This window comes from Canis lupus, chromosome 23 (assembly GCF_003254725.2).
Source record: "Canis lupus dingo isolate Sandy chromosome 23, ASM325472v2, whole genome shotgun sequence".
Taxonomy (NCBI): Eukaryota; Metazoa; Chordata; class Mammalia; order Carnivora; family Canidae; genus Canis; species Canis lupus.
This window is the reverse complement of record NC_064265.1, coordinates 43,580,158-43,601,917: the sequence shown is the minus strand read 5'-3', so window position 1 is coordinate 43,601,917 and position 21,760 is coordinate 43,580,158. Positions and strand designations below refer to the sequence as shown.

At 34.7% G+C, this 21,760-nt stretch overlaps 1 non-coding gene across 1 annotated transcript; it reads right to left on the bottom strand.

Annotated features, from left to right (window-relative positions):
• Positions 1-21,082: 21,082 nt before the first annotated feature.
• Positions 21,083-21,189, bottom strand: LOC112661239 (U6 spliceosomal RNA). Its single transcript, XR_003137545.1, has one exon. It is a non-coding gene; the product is annotated as a U6 spliceosomal RNA (small nuclear RNA).
• Positions 21,190-21,760: the final 571 nt, after the last annotated feature.

The window sequence follows — 21,760 nt, the reverse complement described above, 5'->3', positions numbered from 1 at the left end:
CTTCAAGAAAATGAAATAAAACTAGAATAACCTTCCTGCTTCCACTGCCTGCCTTCTCAGCCCAGTATTTCAGCATCTGAAGAGTTTATTTTTGGATGTCATTAAATACAGCTAGTGATCCTTTAAATGAAATGGATTAAATGGCAAATGGCTTACTATCTTCTACCCTTCAGTTTAGTCACCTGAAAAAATTCACAATTCAAAATATGATTTATAAAATAACCCTAGCTCATCTCTATTTCTCTTATTTCTTGGGGAAAAAAACTTTCATTGGTGATAATGCTGTGGTGTATGCTGATGTATCTTTTATCAATATCTTGTGGTAGAAAAGAGACTACTGTCAGTGGGCTCACTTGAGGTTTGGAAATTGCCATGGCTTCCAAGACTTTACTAGAAAAGGAGACATGCAATTTCTACCAAGATATGCTTTGCCAATGGAAAGTTTTCTGTCTTTAGAAATTTTCATAAATATCCAATATTTTGAGCTATTTGTGTTGATTCTGACAATTTCTTACAAATAGCCCTGCCTGCAAAACCTAAGATTATACTATAGCTGTGTCTATGATTTAAGTAATAGTATATATGTATGTGTATACCTACACACACACACACACACACACACACACACACACATATAGTTGTATGTGTGTATAAGTCTATATAAAACTACAGGTGGATATATATAGGTGGTAAAATTATGTGAATATACTATAAGCTGTAAGGTCTTTTTATTTTATTTGTAAATTCTTATTGAATTTGAATAAATTTAAATTTATTGAATAAATTTGACATATAATGTGTAAATTTAAGGTGTACCACATATTTGATACGTTTATATATTGTAATATGATCCATGTTGTAGCGATATTCATCACATGACATAGTTATAGTGCAGTACTGTTGTCTGTGTTTATTATACTGTGCATTAGATCTCTATGGTTTATTTAGTACTCACTGCAAGTTCATATTCTTTTTTTTTTTAATTTAAGTTTGTTTATTTACTCAAGTAATCTCTATAACCAATGTGGGGCTTGAATTCATAACCCCCAGATTAAGAGTCACATGTTCTTCCTACTGAGCCAGCCAGGCACCCCTGCAAGTTCCTACTCTTAAACAACTGAAGTCTTTTTTAAAACTAAAGAACATTATTTCACTTATTTTTTTTCTTTTGTTATTTCAAAACTGAAGTCTTTTCTTTAATAATGAGACAGAATTGATTGGACACATGAGGGAATATGGCCTAAAAGTCTTTAAGGGAAACTTGGGTATTTTATACCCAATTTTTATTTAAAAGTTTTCCTTTTAATAGAACTAATTAGTTTAATTGTGAAATTCATTTGATTTGATGACTATGTATTGAATATCATCTATGAGTCTAGGAGGCGGGTATGAGAAGAATATGTGTAAAGTGAAACACAAAATAAGTCTCCAGGTTCTCAGTCCCTGAGAAAATAACAATCTAGGACTGGGTTTAACTGTGGGGCTTCCCATAATTTGTACAAAAATATATCAGAATCTAATGGTTGCAGTCACTTTCTCTCATTGTTTTCTCTCCCATTGTCAGAACTATTTTAATGGCTTGCTTTGTATAACAATTGACATGACTCATGTAATTAGTAAACTCTTTCCTCAAAGGGCAACAACATGTAAACTGGATTTCTCATATAAAGTAAACCTACTATCTGGTTTAAATTAAAGGATTAAAAGGCAAAATAATCCTCAGGGCACCTGGGTAGCTCAGGTTATAATCCTGGGCTCCTAGGATGGAGTCCTGCATCAGGCTCCCTCTGTCTCTCTCTCTCTCTCTCTCTCTCTCTGTGTCTCTCATGAATAAATACATAAAATCCATGATCACGCCCTGAGCCAAAGGCAGATGCTCAACTGCTGAACCACCCAGGCATCCCAGAAAATTCCATGCCTAACAATGTTTTAGAAACTGTCATCTTTTTTGTTTGTTTGTTTTTAAATTTCATTTAATGTATAGTGTTATACTAGTTTCCAGTGTAGAATTTGGTGATTCATCACTTACATACAACACCCAGCACTCACCACAAGTACCGTCCTTAATACTCATCGCCCATTTAGTCCACACCCTGCTACCTCCCTTTTAGCAACCCTCATTTTGTTCTCTATAGTTAAGAGTCTGTTTTATGGTTTGCCTCTCTTTTCTCCTACCCCCTCATGTTGATGTGTTTTGTTTCTTAAATTCCACATGTGAGTGAAATCATATGGTATTTGTCTTTCTCTTACTGACTGATTTCACTGAGCATTATCCTCTCTAGCTCCATTCATGTTGTTGCGAATGGCAAGATTTCATTCCTTTTTAATAGCTGAGTAATAGTCCATTTATATGTGTATGTGTATGTGTATGTGTATGTGTGTATACACCACATCTTCTTTATCCATTCATCAGTCAGTAGACATTTGGGCTCTTTCTATAACTTGGCTATTATTGATAATGCTGCTGTAAATATCAGGGTGCATGTGTCCCCTTGAATCAGTACTTTTGTATCCTTTGGGTAAATACCTAGTATTGTAATTGCTAGAGTGTAAGGTAATTCTATTTTAATGCTTTCAGGAACATCCACACTGTTTTCCAGAGTTGCTGCATCAGTTTGCATTCCCACCAACAATATATGAGGATTCCCCTTTCTCCACATTCTCGCCAATACCTGGTGTTTCTTGTACTGTTAATTTTAGCCAATCTGACAGAGGTGATATCTCATTATAGTTTTGATTGGTATTTCCCTTATAATGAGTGATATTGAGCGTATTTTCATGTATCTGTTAGCCATCTAGATGTCTTCTTTGGAAAAAATATCTATTCATGTCTTCTGTCCGTTTTTTAATTGGGTTATTTATTTTTTGAGAGTTGAGTTTGGTAAGTTCTTTACAGATTTTGGATACTAACCCTTTATCAGATATGTCATTTGCAAATGTCTTCTCCGATTCCAAAGGTTGCCTTATAGTTTTGTTGATTGTTTCATTCTCTGTAGAGAAGCTTTTTATCTTGATGAAGTCCTGATTCATTTTTGTTTTTGTTTCTCTTGCCTCCAGAGACATATCTAGTAAGAAGTTACTACGGCCAATGTAAAAGAGGCTGCTGCCTGTGTATCTCCTCTAGGATTTTGATGGATTTCTGTCTTACATTTAGGCCTTTCATACATTTTGAATTTATCTTTCTGTATCTTCATTTATCAAATGAAAGTGGTCCAGTTTCATTTCTCTGCATGTTGCTGTCCAGTTTTCCCAGCATCTTTGTTTAAGAGACTGTCTTTTTTTCCAATGGATATTCTTTCCTGCTTTGTTGAAGATTAGTTGGGCATATAGTTGTGGGTCCATTTCTGGGTTTTCTATTCCATTCCATTGATCTAGGTGTCTGTTTTGTGCTAGTGCCATACTGTCTTGATCACTACAGATTTGTAACAGAACTAGAAGTTCGGAGTTGTGATGCCTCCAGCTTTGCTTTCCTTTTTCAAGATTGCTTTGGCTATCCAAGAACTTTGGTAATTCCATACAAATTTCAGGATCGTTTGTTCTGGTTCTGTGAGAAATGCTGTTGTTATCAGAAACTATTATCTAATAGGAGAGAAATAAGTGAATACTTACAATTTAGGCAAACTGTAAGAGAAATACTGAGTTATGCAAGCATGTGATAGCCCATTCTGTCTCACCCTTGCTATAATAATCACTTTGCTTATCCTTTCCAGATCAACAAAGCATAAGTAGACTATCATGGTCCACATGGACAGAAAAGAGGAGGGCTAGTGGGTCAAAACATTGCTCACAGTATCTGATGTTAGGTGTGTGCTACTGTAAAACCTTCTGAAGAGTATTTGGTGATGGGAATCAAGACTTCTGTAAGTCTTGATTAATATCCTTTGGCCCAGCAATTCCACTACTAGGAACTTACCTTAATGAAAAAAATCAGAAGACTTATGAAGATAAATGTATAAAAATGGTTATTCATCATAAGGCTATAGAATAATGAAAAATCCCTGCAAGCATAGAATAATTAAATCAGAGACACCAAGGCAAGTGAAAGCTAGTTCACTTGCTAGTTCACTGAAATTGGTGAACTAAGCTGGTTATGGGACTGTAGGAGAGAGTAGTGGCAGATCAGGAGTGCTTGTGGGCAGTTCTAGTGGATAGTTGCCATGTGTATGGGTGTTGGATCAGGGTTGCTAGAGCTTTTGATTTATATAGATAACTTGGTGAACTATATTTTTTGTAAGACATCTTCTAAGTTTTAAGATTATGTGCAGGGAAAACCAAATGTAGTTGTGGGCCCTAAGTCATGAGCTGCCACTATCCAACATTGTAATGACTACATTCATTGAGAACAAAGCAGAGAGCCTTGCAAAGTAAATTATATGAGAATCTATAGTAGAACAAAATGCCATTATTAAAAACAATGCTATGGTTGCATCTTTATCAACAAAGTAAGATACTCCAGATGTTGCAAAATAGCATATGTAATATGATCTTAAGTTTTGCAGATACATACAATATATATTTGTTGCATGTGATTTGCATTATATTCACTAAAATCATCATGGCTATCTCTGGGTCAGGAATTCAGGGACAGTTTGATTTTATATTTTCTATTTTTTCTGCTTTGAATATATATTGTATAATGAAATTTAGTTAAAAATAGCAAAATATATTTGATTCTACAATGGAATAGGTAATACAAAAGGCAGCAAGAGAACAGCATGAGAAGAACCTGAAGATGGCAAAGAATTTAATAGGAAATTAAGAATGCACTAAGGCTGTTGGAGTAAAAAATTAAGGCATTCAAAAGCCAATTTGACAAATATGTTTTATATTACTAGCAGGGTTATTTTCCAAAAGGGTACCAGAGTTACAAAGATAAATAAGATAGAGTCTCTTCCCTCTAGGAGTCCAGAGTCTAATGAGGATCTCCCAGTGTTACCTTTTAATTGTGTAACTTAGAAGTGTAATCACAGAATAAAATAAGGGCACAAGAACAAAGGAATTTAGAGATTGGAAAAACTAATTTTGTTTTTGTGGCCTGATTTAGAATGTCAGGATGATAAAAGTCACAGAAATCAATATTATTATGGAATTATACTTGATTTTAACTGGGAAAATGTCATGATATAATTTAGAGGTATTTTAAAATACAGAGGAAAATTGAATCCTAATGATTTTATTAAAAAATTATACACAGAAAAGTTACAACTGATTTATGTAATTTGTTTTCTTGGGATTCTAAACATAATTAGGTAAATGCCATGTTCCTGATACAATGGTTGCTCCCTTTTTCTAGTGTCAAAATCTATATAAGGCAAGTGTATCTTGGAGACAAATACAAAAAAATTTAGTTGCTAGAAAGATTTGTCATCATGAAAAATTGTTAAAAAAAAGTCACATACCCTAAGGATGATACTTTTAGGACATTTTGATGTATTTTCTATTATATTGGGAAAAAAAGGAAGAATTAAAACAATGAAAATTTCAGATAGTTAAAAGTTTAATTTGTGCTTTGTAAAAGCATCTTATAGAACTTCACAAGAAGCATTTAAGACAATTAAAATATATACATAGAGCAATCGCTTGCAAAATGAAACATGAATTGACACAATGAAATGTGCAAATGATGTAAAATGGTGGTAGGGGATGCTAAGCATAAAGGACACAATGAAACTGAGGGAATTGGCTGACTAGAAAGAGCATATGTAAATAAATGGTATCTGTAATTCAATATATAGAGATGTAAGGTAATGATCCTAGACACTAAATTCAAAAGGAATGTGCTGTCAGTAGCCATATGCTGCAAAACATTTAAGAGGAAAAGAATCTCTGGGTATTGGTAGAAATGCACAGTAAAAGTTCCTGCATAGGTTTTCAGAGCAATAACCCCCTGCACAGTTCTAAGAGGCACTAATAAACATCAGGTTTAAGTAGAGGGAATTATGAAAGGGTTTTTAAAAATGTTGCTGGGTCATGTGTAGAAAGCCACGTGCCTTTTCTTTTAGTGTGAAAGTAGGGAGATGATAAAGTTAAGAAAAACAACAACATAATACCAAAATGATAGAAATCTAAGATTTACTGAAAACAGAAAAAGAGATACATGAAAGAGCACCAGTCATAATCAAGTCTTGAAGAAAATGTTTAGTTCACAATTCTGTACTTTTCTAGGGATATGTCTTTTTACAAATCACATTTTCAAACTTGTGTTACTTTTATAAATACTCTTTCTTCAGTGTTTTTATTATATTAATTTGAACATTGCACTCCTTTCAAACAAAACTAGATTGGTACTGAATAAAGACATTCTTAAACCTTTATTCTTAAAGACTATACCTGGTGGCATTGAGCTTAATGTTTATCATTCTGATGCACACTTTTTCCATTAACTTCCTCATCGGGCTCAGGTTCCCAGGTGTGCTGGGCTTGCGGGAATGAGATTGTGGCCTCAGCTCCAGTCCACTCTAGGCAGAGGCCAGGATGAGAGCACTTGCTAAACCACATCAGGTTTCAGGGCCTAAATCCTTTTTCTTCTCTTTGACCTTTGCTATCACTTCCTCTTCCTCCTCCTCCTTCAGAACCAACTTTTTCTCCAGTGTGAAGTCTGATATGTAACAGTCATTTCCAGGCCATTCTGTGGGGAAGATCAGGGTACTTGCTCTATGAGGACTCCTGGAATTGATTAAATTTTATACAAATTTAATTTATGATCATTTGAAATATTATGACTTAAAATATTAATGAAATTTAATTGCCATATCATGCTGGAAATTAAATTAAAATCCTTCTTACAAGGATTTTTCAAAACCCAAAAGTTCAGGAGAAATCTTAGACTCTGCTTGCATATTCTGCATTTATGCTGAAACTCAAGATCAAGAAAGTTTGTCCCATGTTCCAAATTAAAAACAAAAACAAAAGCAGCAAAATCAAAACTTGCATACTTTCAATCACGGACAGGTCCAGTAATTTACAAACTAGTCTATTTCTAAGCTGGTAAATAGAAAGGACCCGTAACCATGTCACAGTCTTATAGGGACTGGCACTTTTTGGGGATAGGGGTTTGGTCAATGTATTACTCTTCTATTGACCTCCATGGTTATTATACTTTGAAATCGCAAAAACTCTCCTCTTACAATATCATGAACATTCACTAAATGGTGGAGATACTCACCTGAAATTTGGCAATTTTGGAAACAAAGCTAGATGTCAAAAAACATGGCTAAGAAGGCTAAATATTGCCATGCTAATTTAGGAGAGAATACTCTGCAAAATATCAGTGATAATATTGAGACAAAAAAAAAAAGAATCATTAAGCAAAACTACTTTCTAAAGATTATAGATATATGCAGGCAGGATATATACTCAGTACTTTCCATTTATTCTATTGGGAGAAATAATCTTGAATAATTCCAGTTTTGAATTATAGGAGGACCTTTAGGAGTGGATGCCTCCAATGCATAAAACTCAACTACCCTGTAACCCTGAGATTGCCTTAATAGGTAGCCTTAACTACAGTCCACCCCCCCCGCCCCTCCCCCACCACACCCTGACTCTTCCAAAGCCTGGGGCTTCAGCTTGCTTGAAATTTTTGAACTCTAATAATGGAGATAACACGAACTCCAGAAGACCAGTACTGGGCTTCACTTGTCTCACTGCTGCATGGTGTCATGCCAGCAAACTTAGTTCAGTTTCTATAGTAATAGAAGATAAACCAATGTACTTGATTGTATCCTTTTAAAGACTTATTTTGTCTTAGGCTGAATTATCTGTGTAGGGTTTTGTGTGTTGGGGGTGGGGGGCAGTGTTCATATAGAACACTGCTGAAAAGCCTAGATATATATTGCTGGTACAAATCCTGAGTTTCTTTTCTATTATATTAGCGTCCACAGTTTCTTAGATTGTACCTGATTGGTACTTGACAAACACATAACGAAATGATGGAAAGTATGAAATAAATTTTGTGGTCTTGCCTAGCTTCCTAAACAATATTCCTAATATTTCATCCACAGTAAAATACATTCTGAGCTCCCAATAACTAAGTTACAAGGGTGCCATCGGAACTTATTCTGCTGATTTAAATTAAGGCTGGTTTATAAACAATAAGTTGAGAACCACTGCTGCAGATGGATTATTTGTGTCCACAATTACACTGCAGAAAGCAAATTATGCCATATCTCTTAGGCAGCAAAATCCTTTCTAGTCAACCTATGATGACTGTGTTTTAACTTCCCTATCTTCAGAAATGAATCCATTCTTTTCAGCTGTAATTATCTTGGCTCAGAAAACCTAGGCTTTTTTTTTTTTTTTTTTTTTCTGCAGAGTCTCAGTGATTCATCATAAGAAACAGAAACTGGCCAAAATAAATTGTGCCAAGATTCCTCAGGGAAAAGAGCTATATAACTGATTGTGGATTCAATTTTGCAGTCAGTATTCTTTCTGTAAGTTAATTGTGTCCATTTAAGGTCATGAAAAGAAAGAAAAAAAGAAAAAACACAACAAGTAAACAAAATACATTTCACTTAGGACATTTTGTTCATGATAGTTTTGTATCTTTAATAAAGATGCGCATGTATTCCCATCAATACTGGGCTAATAATACTGAGAGAGTCTGAAATTGCAGCCTCTGAAAAGACATATGCATCACTGTCACACTGTTTCTTGGCCTCACATTGGTGCAGAAAGATAAATACATCTAATGATTATTGTACCACTAAATGGCCTACTAGATCCATAAGAGATTTCATAGATTAGTTTCAAAGAATTGGAAAAAGTAAAATTATGATTTGAATATGAAATCAAAATCTTCTGGTTTTAGTGAAAGAAGACTAAAGATGGAGGGCAGCTTGCAAACTGGTGAATGTTTGTGGCTTATGGCATGTTTCCTTTTTTTTCATAGAAAATCTAGATAGAACTTACAAAATTTACAAAAGGAACTCATATATAGCAAGAGTGTACGCTAACATGGAAGATGTTAATAGTGCTATTAGCCAGTGTGATTTCTATCATTATCAGCCATTATTCTAAGAATGGTAAGTGGCAGATAAAGAGCTCAGTTGAAATTTCCATCTTTTTTGTAGTCAGCATGTAAAATGCATATACTATCTCTAAATTGTCACCCTTTTGTCACAAATTGCTCATTATATTTGCTTAGACTTGTGAAATGGAAAATATTTTATTTAAAGGACATAAAGGCAGGAAACATTGAGTAAAAGACCTGTGACTGTTTTTAGAATGTGTATTTTAAAATCTTTAGTAGTAGTTCTAGACTATGAATGAGTCAATAGAAGCTAGCAAATCTCCTGGCAATTAAAAAAAAAAAAAAAAGAAGAAGAAGAAGGAAAGAAAAGAAAGGAAATGGGGGGGAAAATGCTCAACTGTGGCTAATGTGACCTGGAGAGAAGCTCTAGATTTTTTTTTTTTTTATTAAAAGTAATTTTGAAAGCCTCACTTGATAGGGGCCTCAATGAAGCAGTTCAGGAAGCTCTTGAAATCATCTGTAAGTGACTTATTTTGATCAGGAGTTATGTGGGTTAATATTTAGTGGCTAAATGTGGATATATAAGTGAATATAATGCTATGTAGGAAAAGTTGTTAATACTTGTTAATACTTACATGTCACATTCAAAGATTAAAATGCAGATAGAATATACAAGAATTTTGATCTGATGTAATGACCAGAAGACAAAAAAGAAGACGTCAAAAAAAAAAAAAAAAAAGGATAGTTTATATTGTTCTCTTTAGGAGAGAATGTGGCAATATTCATTTATTTCAGATTAACGTATTATAATCTTTGACATTGAGTTGCTATTCTGCTTGTGGAACAATTTCTTAGATGCTTAATGTTGAAATAGTGATTTGACATCCCAAAGCCAGGAGATACCATGTTACAGAATTTGAATTTATGTTAAACTTTTCTTTATGCAGAATTCAGTTTGTACTTTGTAAATGCCCAGTAGATAGAATTTAAATTCATGTTCTGTGCAATGAGAATGGCTATACATAGCAATAGCTCCCAGATTACCAGACTTTAAAGTGATTTTTGAACCATTATCATAGAAAAATTAAATTTTGTTCTTGAATAGCTTTAGTGCAAAACATATTTTGACTGGACTTGAATTCTGTAAGAATTTTAAATATGTATATAACACGTATGAAAGCTCTCAGCTTATTGAAAAAAACTGTTAACTATCTCCTGCCATTCTGAATGCATTAGAATTGACTGCATCATATTATGGTCTCTAAAAAAATGGTATTTCAAAGGAAAATATTTCATGAATGGGTAAGCCTTTATAATATATAGGGCATTATTATAAACATTAAAATATATTTATTAAAAATAAACATTTTATTTTTAGGGTATTTACTAGAAATACCCTAAAAGAATAACAGTTTGACATCCACCATTTTAAGCTAGTGCTCTAAACATTGCATCAATAGTGTGTGCAACTTCTAATATATGCTTTTTAATCATTCTCCTTGCTTCTTCAAGCAAAAACAACAACTTACACTCACTGGCATTAAATGACAGAAATCACAGTTAGTAATTCTGGTTGAAGCCTTTTGTTAATACCTCATATTTATCAAAAAATTCCCTGTTCTAGGTTATAATGTATACTGCAATTGAAAAAACACAAATGGTACCAGAGAGCATACGGTTTTTTAATTTCCTTAAAAATAAAAAGCTAGGGAATTAAATGCCTGCTAATGAAGTGTTACATTTCTTAGTTTTCTGCAACTCATTTTAATTGAAAAAATCCCTTAAAGTGTCTCCCATTTTCCAATTCTCAGAAGAAAAATAAGAATGATCTATAAAAGAACAAGCAGTTCAATGACTAAAAAACTGAAGCGAAAGGAGCTTTCTTTTAAAAATTTGCATTCTTTATATATACATGGGAAGAGGTACAGCATTCAGATGTTCAGACTCATTTTTAATAGGTTTTTCAAACATTTGTATAGATATTTCTGTAGAATAATCTTAGTAGTTTAAGGGAGTGACAAATGAACATTTTAGGCTCACCTGACCCCTGGCAACACTGAACTAAATTACCTATTCTCCAAGCAGAGCCCTCTATACATCTTTTTCTCCCTTGAAATGCCGATTAAAACAGCAAGAGGCTGATGAAAAATATGTTGTGTTGACACAGACATAAAGCAATAAGGGAAATGTATGAAATTATAGTGTGATTCTGGGACCAGGTACAAGTTGAATTGCAAGGTATGAGTAGGCTTCCTGAGGCTCAGTTTCATCCACAAGGAAGGGCAATCGTTTGAGGGCTGGGGAAAGGTTGAAGTCTTGGTCCAAGGAAGACAGGGTGAGCTTGTGTCTGTAAGGGAGCTTGGATGACCCAGGACACCTAATTTCTCCTCTTTGTTCTACCTTTTACTCAGGGAAATAATTGTGCTGTTCATGAAGGCCTGTGTTCCAACATCATCTTTGGTTTTGTGAAACTTTGTTATTAGCCATGAAATGAATGTAAGACGCTCAGAGAAGCGTTCCCACATATTCCCACACATTCAGGACATTCTCTACATCTGAAGCTAAAGAGGGTGAAGGTGATGGGGGATATGAAAGAAAGTAGAGGAAGAGATATACCTGAAGGGAAAGCAGGGAGAGAGGAAGGAGAGGGAAAAGGAGGAAGTGGAAGAGAAGGTGTAGAAAGAAGGCTAATGTCTGTTTTTTCAAGTGAAGCATGCTCACCTAGAATCAAATACTATGTGTGTACCTATGTGTACATGAGAGTACTCTTGAGCCCCCGTGCAAGTGCACGTACAGTGTTTACTCAGGCATCCTACAAGAATGATGAGTGGGCACTTGGCCTCAGGGTGGCAGGGACCTCAGTGGTACAATGGATAGAGCTCTGTAGTCTCTGAGAACACTGTGGACTGGGCTGCCAGGCCTGTGAGGGCTTTGCCACATATCCACACTGAGAAAAAAATGTTTTTTCACACTTCTTCACTCTCCCCTGCTATTTTAATGTCCAGTCTCCAAAATCTGAGGATCCCTATAACTTCGTTATGAAGGAATTTCGGTACCTGAGATGTCTTGGTATCCAATCTTGCAGCAGAGCTGTTTTATTGATCTAGACCCTGTCTTTTTGTGGAAGGATGTTGTATCTCATAACCAGAACAGGGAAAATGATAGTATCTGTTTCCAAAACATGAAAAACAATGGGGGCTATATCTTAATGAACTTACCTTTTTGATAAGAATGTACTCTTCTAAAAAATATAAAACATTCATAGTGTGCAACTTTTACACATTTCCCCAGAGTACACATATTTCTTTTATTCATTTATATACCTATTTTTGCCACTTAGGATTCAGACCAGCAGTGAGGCTACCATTTTTAGAAAATGGATCATGAGAATAGTTGAGTGGGAACAAATAAAGGAAGGGTGAATCATCCTATAATAAAGGAGGGGTGAATCATCCTCTAATAAAGTAATTAGTCCCTTTATAAATCAATTCTTTAGAGCCAAGCTGATTGCATGATTGATTTACTTGACACAGATGAAGGAAAGGATGACATTTAAAGTTAAAATTTAGGTACCATTAATGGATGAAGATCAATTACAATGAGGGTGAAGGAGGGAAGGAGATGATCAATTGCCAGAGTTTTTAGTTCACATAATTCTCCCCTTCTATCCTCTAGAACTAAATTCTGAGACTTTTGGGGGAATATACTACAAATTGATTAGACAAGTTCACCAGAGGCGTTTTACATGGGGGCTGGGGATTTTCCTAGGAAAGCACTTACCCTGAAGAAAAAGGCACCTGGACCAAGACATTGAATGAGCGAGAAAGTCTTTTGAAGTAGAACACAGTAACTGACCCTCAGCTTTATCTTCTGGCTTAAGCATCCTTACCCCTGGCTCATGGGTGAGGCCAATGCAGATTAAAGCGGCCACAAGAGAGACTTGTTGACCTGAAAACTTTGCAAGTCACTGGAACACAAAGAACACAGCTTTAGAGATGCCTCTAGACATCATGAAGCAGGAAGGGGAACAGACACATTGTGAGCCCTCGAGGGACCATGCTTCCTTGAACGGTGGGAACATCATTTGGCAAGTTCGATTCCTGGGCGAAGATGGAAGAATAGTACCACAGCTGTTGTTGGAATCCCCTTGGGAATCATCACAAATATTTGATGGGATTTTGTAGGGCGCTAAAGGTTTTGAAATTTCTGTGAAAGGCCAGAGCCAGTGAAATGTGAGGGACAATTTTTGCTGTGATCCTATTATTTCATAAAGTCTGGGAATATTGAATTTCAACAGACATGTATATTTTTTGGGTAAGATGAGCTGGAAGTTTTGGCGTGGTTTGACATTTCAGTGGGCTTACAGCAATGTTATTGGCTTTGCAGGCATTTTGGATGACTCTTGTGGTGGGGAAGAGATTCCTGATTTTAGCCTCAAAAACTGTCAGAGTGATTTAGCACTTTAGGGGATCTGGATGGAGAGTTACGTTCTTGCCAATAGAAATTAGGAAATAAAACAACTATAGGATCACAGCTAAAGAAGCTCAAACCATGGCCAGTATTCTAGGAGCTTTCCTAGAATGTGTCTGGAAGGTGTTTCTACCTGAGCCAGTTGCCACAACAGCTAACACTCACCTGGCAGTGTGGCAATGTGGCATTGTTGGTGAAACCCTTTGTTAGTAGATCTTTACAAAATTTATACACAGTAATGTCCTACTTGGCTAGAGGTCAGACTCCCAGCACCCTCTGTTCCCTGTAATGCAAACTTAGAAGTAAGCAAAAAGGTCCTTGTGTACTCAAAATAGACTATGTCCCCAGACTAAAGCCATGGACTTTCTTTCTTACAGGCTTACGTGCTGTCACTTAGAAATTGTTTATTCTGACTTAACTGAGGTCATAATAATTTGGGAGTTTTCTGGTTTCCCAGCTCAAAGTAGATTAGAAGTAACAAATTGGAAAGGGACAAAGGAATGTTCGAAGCAAACAAACTAGCTGTAATGAAGTGACATTTATTAGGTAAGGAAAGGGGAAGCAAAAAATTAAGAAACACAGAACCATGTGTGTTTTACAGAGTTATGCAGTGATAATGATTCATAATGATAGCACAGTTATCAAAAAGGCCACTTTATGTTCAGCACTTGCTATTTTTAAAAAGGCAGAGGGGAATTTAATACAGTTTTCAAAAATTTACATAAAGTGATATAAAAAATAGGTTTGAGCATCCAAAGGGGTAAGTTTGAGCTATCTAGATGAAATGCATGGTCTGCCTCCTTCCCAAAGATGATTACTATATTTGAATTCTCAGAGCACTCTATTTGTACCTTTCTAATGGCACTTGCTGTTTTCATCATTGTATTACAGTCATTTGAGTTCATGCTAAATGCCATTTAACTCACTTGGAGGCATGGAGGAAGCTGGATTTAGTCTCTATCATGCTATGATGTATGTGACTTTGATGAGTCAGTCTCCCTGCTTTAGCTTTTTTATTTATAAGACGTGGGATTTGGAACAAATGAACTTGAAGTCCTTCCAGTTTGTAAATTGTATTCCTTTATTTAGTAAATTATAAGAATTTTATAGTGATGTGCAGAAGTGTAGATGGGATCCCAGCTTTACACATTAAGGACATCTGTAGTCACAAGCAAACCAATTACATGACCCTATTGCCTAATAAATACTCATTCTTTGCAACATAAATAAAGGTCTTTTTTTTTTTTTTTTCAGTTATATTTAGCTTCCGTTGTTCGTATTGCTTGGCAACCATTTTCTCTTCTGATACTACTTTGGAAAAAAAGCCTTTGCTATTATCTCAGTTTCTGTGGTCCTAGTGAAGTGACCTCATCTATTGGCTCTAGGATAGTCAAATGACCCAGACCTGACTAATCAGCATAAGCCATCCTTTAGGTCAGAGTGATTGGTTCAATGATGGACATGTACCCAAGCTGATACAGGAGAAATCACTTCCAGGACATTTTTTGGAGATATTCACACATTCAGGAAATGTGTAGATATTGTACCTTGTTAATGCTTTATATTTTCTAAAAGAGTACATCCCTATAAAATACAAGTACATCGAGTTATAGCTTCGTTGACCTATAAATCTACATATATCAGCAATATATTTCTTTCATTTTTTGAGTAAATTAAATTACTTATTGTAATTTGTAACACAAATTGGATAGTACGCAAATTAGTTGTAAATCATCCTAATGAGTTCCAAAATTTTGTAGATTTTAGATATTATTGATGTGATCTTTTATTTTTATTTTATTTTATTTTATTTTATTTTTTTTTGCATGCATCTGTCCCTTGCTAAGTAATCTTCCACCCAGGTGTTGATTTGAAATAGGAAATGACTTTAACCTCTTTCAATGACTTCTCCATCCTCACAATCTAATTTTAGAACATTTTCATCATCATCAAAAGAAACCCCATGTCTATTAGTTGTCTTGCCTCATTCCTCTACCATCCATCACCATTTACCCTCCCCAGCTTGCCCTGCAACCTATGGCTGTAAGCAACCACTAATTTACTTTCTGTGTCTATCAGTTTGCTTATTTTGGACATTTTATGTAGATGGAGTCATACAACATGAGGTCTTTTTGTATGACTTCTTTACTTAGCATAATGTTTTTAAAGTTCACCAATGTAGTATCCATAAGCACTTCATACCGTGTTTTTTCAATAATAGTGCATTGTGAAGATATGCTATATTTTGTTTAACCATTCATCAGTGAATGGATATTTGTTTTTTTCCATTGTCAAAATACTATGAATAATAATACTATGCATAAGGTATGCACAAAGATTTGTGTGAACAAATGCTTTCATTTCTCTTGGGTGTATATCTAGGAATGGGATTGCTGGACCATATGGGCATAGAGATCTTAAACCCAGGTCTTGCTAACTGTGAACCCTGTTCTGTTTTCCAATTACTCAAGACTGCTTTTTCATCTTCTACATAATTTATTAGAAGGATGTACCACTGAGGTTTTAACTTCAACTTTGTTCTACAAGAAGTTGAATGAATAGTAGTAATTTTCTTCCCTCTGTCCCTGACTTTCCCTAACACACCACCTTCAGAAAATAGTCTTGCCAATTTGTTCTGGGATCTCTTGTCCCAAGGGAAATTAAAGCTATTTGTGTTTCAAAGGCAATAAACAGGCCTCTTGTAGGCCATTTGGGGAAAGGATGGAAGAGTGGAGGATTTGGGCTTTGTGAATTTCCAAGAGAGATTTAGGATGTGTTTTCTAAATGGAGGGTATAGTTGTGTGTATCTATTGGGAGAAATCTGGGGAGCAGTGTGTGAGATGCCCCTATGGCTATGGATAGCTATCAAAGGCACCTCTCTGACTTGTCTGGAGATACAGTGAAGGACCAGAAGGTAACAATAATAAATAGAATTATAGTAAAGGTGGTGACCACCGAAGTTTAGGCATGTTCCCTGATCTCCTGGAGCCATAAATTCCCAAGGTCTATTCATAATCTTGAAGGTGCCAGACTCAGTAATGACCAGAACTGGACTGATTCTGCGAAATCTGGTGGTTGCAGCCATATTGATCTAGGGAAAAAAAAATGTTGCTTAGGTGCTACAAAGGGACTGGCTATAACTGTTTTAAGTTTATAAAAGATCTAAGTTATATGCCCGTCTTTTAAGATATGTAAACTATCATGTTTTTAAATAGCATAAGTAACATTATTATTGGCCTCATAATTTCCTTTATTTCAAATAAACAATAACTGATAGGGTTTCACTGAACCATAGAGAAAACAATTACCAATATATTTTCATATCCATGATGTCCAGATGTGAAAATTGGCAGCCATAGTCATTACTTTTTCTTTCATGCCATTATAAAGCCATTTTTAAAACAAGAGATGGTTATGAAACCTGTTTATCAGGAGACATTTAACAAGTTATATTAAAATGAGCACAACTTTCAGTGACTTTTTTCCTCTTTAATAGTGTATTTTGGTTTCAGTGTTTTTCACATATTTGAATATAGGTACACATATATGTATATATCAATAAACACTTTGAGAAAATGATAGTAGTTGATCATTTATGGATTGTCTAGTAGTTCTTGATATTTCCTAGATGCTAGACATAAATTGTCTTTTCTAACTTTAACAATTAAAGTTTTTGGTGGGTGTGATTTTCATCTTTTTATTGATGAAAAACAGGGACTCAGAAGGTCAAGGAGGTTGCCCAAAATCATACATATAGTAATGTATATTGGTCGAGTTAGTTTTTGATCTTGTTCTTTCCACCATGTTTTGTTCTGAGAATTATTAATTATGATAATGATTCACATTATATTATTATATTCCTAGTATGTGCCAGACACTTGGGTTAGAGTATCAGGGATGAAACAATTGTAGCTACATTCTCCCATATTGTCACTTAAATTTTAATTGTCATCAACATTTCCCTCTTACCTCCTCCTTAACTACTTGATTCTTCCTTCTCATTGCCCTGTTTATATCCTGTAAGCACCATCACCTTTTTTAATGGTGTCCTGATCGGTACACTTCCTGCTCAAGATGTACTAGTAAAACAAGTTATATATGACATAAAGCAAGGAAAACATCAAAGAGGCATTGCATTCACTAGGCTTCCTGGGAACAGCTGAGTGCGAACATTGTCCACAGGCTTAGGTTTAAGGAGAAAAATAATTTACAATGTCAAGTACTATATGGATACATGTACATTTAATGCCACAATCAACCCAAACATATCAATAGGACCTTTGAAGCAAAGTCTTAATGTAATAACATGTAGTTTCAGAAATGCAGAGTAAGTGAAGATAGATGTAGCAATTTCAAAGTACTAGAATTGTTTAAGAAATTAGCCCCAAACTCAGTCTGCTCTAAATCAAATGGATTTATCCTCTTCTAAATATGGGAACCAGGAAGTAACATATTACTTGATTAGATTTTGACCACACACACCTAAACAACCAGGAGGAATCAACCAAAAATATGATAGTAGGATACCAGTTCTCAGCAGACTAAACTTTCATTCTAAATTTTAGGTGTGTGTGTGTGTATATATATATATATACACACACACACACCTAAAAAAAAAAATATATATATATATGTATATGACAAAACAAAAACCTCAAATGCCAAAAATAAACCGAAGTGAAATACCATGTAAAGCATTTCTTCCTCCAACCCAAGTATTTCTGTGGGGTAAATCAGCTTGAAGGAATTCAAATTCTGTTTTGATTATGTCACCACTTACATTGCCTGCCCCAGGGATTTATGCCTTGCCTGACTTAGCACCAAAATCCTGAAAATAGAGTGAGCATTTGGCCTGTATACCCCCACTTGAAGAGTATTGGAAATATTAAACTCTGGACTGAGACCAAATGCTCTTACTGGGTCTGAAGATAAAGGATGACTGTCTGAACTTGTTTATTTTTGTAGTGGGGGGTATTAAATTGTATTTCATGTGTTATTGTATACCAAGAATGAATTAGTACTATTTAAAAGCAAATGCAAAAAAATAAAAAAATAAAAAAAATAAAAAAAATAAAAGCAAATGCCTAAAATGTTCATTTTTGAGTTGTTTTGTTTTCAGTAATCCCCCTAGTCTTGCCATTTTTTCATATTCCTTTTTCATTAGTGGGTGCATTTTATGTAATAATAGAACTGTAAAAACACGACATTTTCATTTTGCTTTCGTTTAATTTCTTATCTAAATGTTTAACTGTTCTTCATGATTTTATTCTGTACACACATTTTCCTTCTTAACTGCTTCCTTAAGTGAAAGAGGGATGCATTGAAATACTCCAAGTCAATCTATAGACTTTTTAATATATGTGTTTCTCTGCCTGTGTAGAGAATGTCACATTCATTTAATTTTTATCAGGTTAATACAGAAAAGTGTTTTGGGGCTAATCAACCAGGGCTGAGGTCTACTATGTAAGTTTGTTATCACATTTACCAATACCTTAACATACTCTAGGTTTTATTTCTTTTCCACTGCTGGCTTGTTCTAACCATTCCAAGTTAACATTTAACATGTAACTAATATGCATACACGTTATATATATATATATATATATATATATATATATATATTATATTTATATAAAACATATATATATATCTTTAATCATGGTGACTTGAGAGAATATCGATGTTTTGGAACATTTATTAAAGACACCTAATTCAAGAAATAAAACACTGTCAATACCCTAGAAGCCATCATGTCTCTTCCCGGTAATATTCCCTCCCTCTTTCCAAAGGTGATACTATTCTGGCTGTAACACCAGAATAGTCTTGAACGTTTTAAAATTTACCTGCTAGCTTAATAACTTTTGGGTCTGGCCATGTTCACTCAACAAATGCTTATGGAATCATTCATGCTCTTTGTAGAATTTATTTGGATTTTTTATTATATTCTGTATTGTATGGCTCAGTGAATTATTTGATTTTTAAATCATTTTTACTATTGATAAGACTTTGAATTGTTTCTAGTTTTTAGCCATTATCATTATTGCTACTATGAATATTTTTTACATGCCTTCGCATGAACATATGTACCTTTTTCTGTTAGTATATATGTAGGGATGGAGTTGTTGTGTCAAGGGGTGTGCCTATGTTCATTTATCTTAAGTAAATTTTGTTAGTTTTTCAAAATAGCACCAGTTTACACTTCTACTAGCAGAGTGTTAGACTTCCAACTGTTCTGTATTCTCAGTATCACCTGATATTGTTAGTCTTTTTTCATTTCTTTAAAAGTTTTTCTTTTTTTTTTTAAGATTTTATTTAATTATTTGAGACAGAGAGAGAGAGAAAGAAAGAAAGAACAGGGGGGAGAGGCAGAGGGAGAAGCAGACACTGTGAGAAACAGGGAGCATGATACGGGGCTTAATCCCAGGCCCCTGGGATAATGACCTGAGCCAAAGGCAGATGCTTAACCAACTAAGCCACCCAGGAACACTTGACAGGTAGTCTTTTAAAAAATTTTTACCCATTTTGATGTGTGTAGAGTGATATCATATTTGGATTTAATTTGCATTTCTTTGGTAATTAATGAAGGCAAGCACCTTTTAATATCTTTATTATTCATTTGCTTATCCTCTTGTGAAGAGATGATTCCAGTCTTTTGCCCATTTTTCTATTTTCTTTTCTTTTTTATATAATTTGTAGGCATCTTTTACATATATGAAATATAAGCCCTTAGTCAATTATATATACTATTATCATCTTCTCTACCTTTGTGTTGTGATTGTTCACACACCTGAAAAGTTCTAAATTTTCATGTAATCCAACTAATCAACTTTTCTTTTATGGTTAATGTTCTTTATTTTTACTTAAGTAAACTTTGCTGCCCTAAGATCATTACTATATTCTCTGATATTATTTTGTTGAAACTCTATTGTTATCCTTTCATGTTTGGATCTGTGATCTGTTTGGAATTAATTTTTCTGTGTGGTATAGGAAGGGTTCTAGTTTCATCATTTTCCATATGGACCACTAATTCTTCCAGCACAGTCAAGTCTTTTTTTTTTTTTTTTTAAGATTTATTTGAGAGAGAGAGGCAGAGGCAGAGGCAGAGGCAGAGGGAGAGGGAGAGAGACACTCAAGCAGACTTCATGCCCAGGTGGAGCTAGACATGAGGCTCCATCTCACCACTCTGAGATCAGACCTGAGCTGAAACCAAGATTTGGAAGCTTAACTGGCTGTGCCACCCAGGTGCCGCTAAGAAATATTTAACCACTGTTCTACATGCCACATTCCCCAGATTGTGAGTCTGCTTCTGAAATATTATTCTGCTCCATTGGTTCATATTTGTCTATTTTTGCAGCAAGAGAAACTACCTTTATTATACCTTAATAGTAAGTTCTAATGTCCAGTAAAAGAATATAGAGTAGTATCCCAACTTGTTTCCTCCTAAAGACTGTTTTTGGCTATTCTTGGCCATTTAAATTCATATGTCTTTGATTACATCTCAGTTAAGGTATTTTTAATTTCGGCCTGATTAGATCTCAATTCTGCAGTAATGAAGTCTCTAGAATCCTTTATGCTTTTTGCAGAGCCACCAGTAACTTTATAATTGTACTTCTGAATTGAATTTTTAACATTATATTTTAAAAAAATATGGAATACTTCACGAATTTGTGTGTCATCCTTGCACAGAGGCCATGCTAATCTTCTCTATAGTGTTACAATCTTAGTGTATGTGCTGCTGAAGCAAGCACTCATATGCCTTTGAGAATCAGATTGACACACAAAAGTTCTGCTGGAATTGTCATTTGCATTGCATTGAATCTAAAAAGTAATTTGGGGAGCACTCATATTTTTAAAAATCTTAAGTCTTCCAGTCCAAGAATTTAGATTTATTATGTTTTTCTATATATTTACATATTCTTTATTTTTATATATGTATATATATATATATATTATTTTTTGGTAGAGAAGTCTGCTATACTTTTGTTGGCAGATCTTCACTTCTTAGGTACTAAAAACCTTTTATTTTATTTTATTTTTTTAAAAGATTTTATTTATTTATTCATGAGAGACAGAGAGAGAGAGAGAGGCAGAGACCCAGGCAGAGGGAGAAGTAGGCTCCATGCAGGGAGCCTGATGTGGGACTCGATCCCAGGACTCCAGGATCACACCCTGGGCTGAAGGCAGTGCTAAACCGCTGAGCTACTGGGGCTGCCCCATAAGCCTTTTAAATCTAATATAAATTAATATTTAAAAAGTTTTATTTTCTAACTATTGTGTCTGATTTATGGAAATAAAATTGATTTTATAGTGATTTCATAT